Here is a 5,060-nt window from a genome sequence, read left to right on the forward strand (position 1 = left end):
TATGATTTATATGGTTTGTTTGGGTGTTGTGTTGGGAAAACACTAATAAAATTGATATTTTGAAACGATTATTTATTAAACTGGTAAACAGCGTTCTTGAGCGAATTGTCAATGGGAGACATTCATAAAATTATTTGCAAGAACAAAGTAAAAGAAAAAGAAAAGGGTGTTATATTTTATATTCAGATAGTTATAGTTATTTTCAATACTCATTCTTACGTGATTCTTAAAATTAAAATCCCATCTCAGAACTAGCCTCCCTATATTTTCCACATAATGAAACGATGAATGTGAAACGTGGCAAGATCTGAGAGAGATGGATACGAGTTAGTTTCATATAGAAATTTCAATATCGATGAAGAGGACAATCGAACCCACGTTGAATTTGGGACTCTTCGGTTAAATCTGAACTAAATCCTTCTAAGAAAATCATAAATCTCTTAGACTCAAATGATGATATAATTCGTATATATGTATTGTTAGGATCGGGATCGCCGATAGTGGACCGGGGTCCGGCTAAAAGTAGATCGCTTACAACAACACATACACACCAATTGGCCCGAATTCGGTTAGAGATTAGAAACGGTCTTAACACCACATAAGTTGTCACAGACTCTTGAACCGAGTTCAAGGGTGGAAGTGTCTCTTTCAACTTGAAGCAACTGCACACGATTCGGTTAATGGAAGAAAGTTGAGGAAAACGGTTTGAGTGAAGTTAATTCGGCTCAGTTGAAATGCGGAATAGTCAGTTCGGTTAGTTTAGTGACAAAGTAAATGAAGAGCGTAAAACACATATATGTATGGATGTTCGAAGCAAAACCCTCCTACGTCACCCCTTCTTCACAACTGCGCGCTAACCTAGATCCCACACCACAATATGATCGATTCTTATTTTCTGCTCGATATACACTTTACAATACTCACACAGTGTTGTAATACACTTTTTCACAAAATGTTTAACATTTTACAACTGTTTCACTTTGATCGAAGCAACTGTATGGATTCAGATGTTTTTCAGTTTTGATTAGGTGAAATCTGAGTTAATAGCTCGCGTGTTGTATTTATTTCTTCAATTCCCTAGGCTTCCTTTAATATGGGAAATATGACAACGGTCATATTTCTCACTCTTGAGCTGATTGGTCATGGGTAGCCGAGCCGGTCAAAGTAGGTAGCCTTGCTTTTTGTACACTTGACAGCCATGCATAAGGACGCTGCCTGCACCGTGGAGGTTGTTTGTAAGTTTGGGTAAGATCTGCAATCATTAGATTTGTTGCATGCATTATATCAGAAACTTCTTTTTGCATATTCTCGAGATATTTTCATTACGTCATCTTCAGATTATTCATCACTTTGAATAATCTTCCCGTTCGCCTTATGATCTTCAATACGTTGAGCCAGCCGAAGCTTATTGATTAGCACTTCTAGTCGGGCCTGAGTTTGAGCCGATTCGGCTTAACTTCAAATGTGCCTTGGCTGATTCTGTTTAACCGAGAGGATATATCAAGTTTGAGCATTTCGGTTTGGCCGATTTTGTTAGAGGATTCAGCCGATTCAGTTGAAGCGGTTCCTGCACACATGGTTAGAACATTGATTTAGTTCTTTAAACCGAAAGAAAATTAACTATCTTAATTTTTCTAACATGTATCTCTATATTTATTTTATAATTATTGTTCAATCAAACTATTATTTATTTATTTATAAACATAGCTCTTTCCAATACAAATCATAGTCATATTATTATATTTTTATTTTATTAAAATTTGTAATAATTTGAAATGTAAATTAATTTTTATATTTAAAACTTATAATATTATTATAACATTTATTCATTTATTATTTAGTCACTATGAATATTAAACTTTTCAATTTGTTCATCATATAAGAATTTCTAAACTATACTTAGCTTCCTCACATATCCAAGAAAAGGTTTGTACTATTCTTATTGAAACTTAAATTTAGTGTCTAATTTTCTTTTAAAGAGTTTATAATAATTATTGTTTTTTTAAAACAGTTTAACGTCATTTTATTAAGAACCCAAATGTGGGAGAAATGGTCAATTATCAAATGTAGACAAATTCTAGATTTAATTAAAATAATCAAACGACCCTAGATTATCTGATAAGAAAAACAAAAAACAGAGATTTCAGAAACAGACAACTAAAGCACACAAATCATACTACTTAACATTCTCGTTTATTTTAGCCAACATCTTATTACTCTACTTTCGGATCCTAATCTAATACTTTCACAGCTCAACCACTTTGCCTAATCACATGTTTATCTCTAGGCTTCATTCTTGAACTATTGTATTTTATGACAACTGTTGTTTAGCATTGATCTTCTTCCCATGGATTAGTTTCGCTTTAGAGAAATCAACACTAATCTTATAAAAGGAATATGTTTCCGTATTTTAGTAATTTTACCTTTAACTTCACATTAATTTGCTTCATATTTTTTTTTGATTTTCTTCGGTCTACTTTCAAAGTTTTCTCTTCACTTACCTCCACTGCATTCTTATCACTTTCTTCATCTAATTTTCTTTTACTTTCATTAATTGATTCTTCTCCATTTCCTTCCTTTTATTTTTCTATCCTCTAATACTTCTTCTTCTTATTTCTCTTATTCTTCATATTTTTTCCTTCGATTCTTCATCTTTTTCATCCACTATAACTCTATCTTTAGGTTCTTCATTATGATTTCTTAATACTTCAGCTTCAGCTTTCTCACAGTCCTGAACTTTTAGGTTTTTCCGTTATTCTTCAATTGCTTTTTCACATTTATTACTGAAATGTTCAAAAGAATTGTAGAATGCACATCTGTTTGGCCTTTATTAATAAGTAATATCTATTTATGTGGGTTTGCCTCTTCTGTCAACTATTGTCATCTTTACTAGTAAACTGTTTGTAGGATGCACTTCAATGCTTATCCTAACATATGTGATGTGTTTTCTTTGCTTCGTTATTGGGATCCATATACATGATTCCGAAAGAGACTAGAAAAATTGATAAGTGCTTCTACATTATACTTAGAAGTTAAAATGTTCGTTAGTTTGAACCAAATTTGAGTTGTTTCCTTCGGTTTGTTGGGTAGGTTCATACATTCGGACCATTTTTCCAGCTTCATACAGTTTGACCCAACATATGTATGTCCCTAGTTAAGAATATTTTCCAAATTTGTTTGCTACTTGAATTTCAATAAATAGAGATCATTGATATTTGCTGATACCTTTTACAGTCACATATGCTCTCATTGTTTTAACAAAACATCTTTAGTGACTGAGAAAGATACACGATTCATACCTATGTAGTTTCCAATACATACATTTTTCCTCCACTTTAGCATGTAATTTAAACTCAAAAGAGTATTTAAGAATCTCATCTTTTGGTTTAAAATCTCATAGGTATGTTTTGTTATTATATTTCTCCTGATATTCAACTTTCTGTCATGCATTTTTCTTTCAGACTTCATTAACATTCCAACTGTAATTACTTCTAATAGTGTACGTCTTGGTTTTTGGGAACTTCATAAGCTACAAAGACCAACTAACTATTTTTTTGTATTCCTCCTTGTTGGGAAAAAATAAAACAAGACAAGAAAGAAAGTTAATTAAGAAAGAAATAGTTTAATTAACTTTAAAAGAATATAAAAGTCTTTTATATTTTGGAACATAATTTTGATGATGTTAGTACGTTCAAGTTGAATAGTTTATTTATTTTGTGCAGAAACAAATCTAAAGATAGTGCTAACTTAGACGTAGTCTAAAGCAGGATGTCTTAGACATCTTACGTAGTTAGACGAGGTTGTCTAACACTTTTATACGCGTTCTAAAGAAATACGTAGTTAGACGAGGACGTCTAAGACCTTTAGACGCGGTCTAAAGGGATACGTAGTTAGACGACGTCGACTAACTCCTTTAGATGCGGTTTAATGGGAATCGTAGTTAGACGAGGAAGTCTAACTTCTTTAGACGCGGTCTAAAGGGAAACGTTGTAAGACGATGACATTTAACTCCAGTAGATGTTGTCTAAAGAAAAAGTAGTTAGACGAGGTTGTTTAACTCCTTTAAACGTGGTCTAAAGGGATGCGTAGTAAGACAATGTCGTCTAAATCCTTTAGACACTGTCTAAACGGAAGCATAGTTAGATGAGGACGTCTATCTCCTTTAGATGCGGTCTAAAGGGAAACGTAGTTAGATGAGGTCGTCTAACACACTTTAGACGTGGTCTAAAGGGAAACGTAGTTAGACGAGTTCGTGTAACTCCTTTAGATGTTGTCTAAATAGAAGCGTAGTTAGACGAGGACATCTAACTCCTTTAGACGCTGTCTAAAGGGATGCGTATTTAGACGAGGACATTTAACTTCTTTAGACGCGGTATAAAAGAATGCGTAGTTAGACGAGGACGTTTAACTCCTTTAGACGCGGTCTAAAGGAATGCGTAGTTAGACGTGGATGGCTAACTCCTTTAGATGCGGGCTAAAGAAGAACGTGTAATGCCTTGTTTTAACAGCCATCTGAAGAAAGCATTTGTTTAACCACGATCTCCCTACTCCATTTACTTTTGTGCAGTCTGACAAGCCAACTAATTCTATTTAATGAATTAATACCACGTATGCGGATATCTCTCAAATATACATTTCAGTACAACACAAGATCAAAGAATATTTGGCGCACTACCTATTCGGTATGGCCAAGATCAGATTACTCAGAGTCTGATGTAATCTCGTACTATAGGCGGCCGTCCAACGGATCATACCACGTGTCCTCAAAGTATATTCGACCGTTGGTGTACTTCAACTATATATGGAGGCTCAAGGACAACGGTCAAACAGCCTCACTCATTTTCGATTCAAGAAAGTTTCTGAAACCAAACATCTCCCTTATTGTCTAGATGTGATCACACTGTAATTTCATACTGTCCATTCTATAAGAAACTTCAGTATTTTAAGTTGAATAGAGGTTGTTCTGTTCAACAGGTAGTTAGCTAGATCAATGAGTTGTATTTAATTCAAAGTATTTAGTGGATATCCTTATGGTTGTGGAAGAAGGGGTGACGTAGGAG

This window comes from Impatiens glandulifera, unplaced genomic scaffold, assembly GCF_907164915.1.
Source record: "Impatiens glandulifera unplaced genomic scaffold, dImpGla2.1, whole genome shotgun sequence".
Lineage (NCBI taxonomy): Eukaryota > Viridiplantae > Streptophyta > Magnoliopsida > Ericales > Balsaminaceae > Impatiens > Impatiens glandulifera.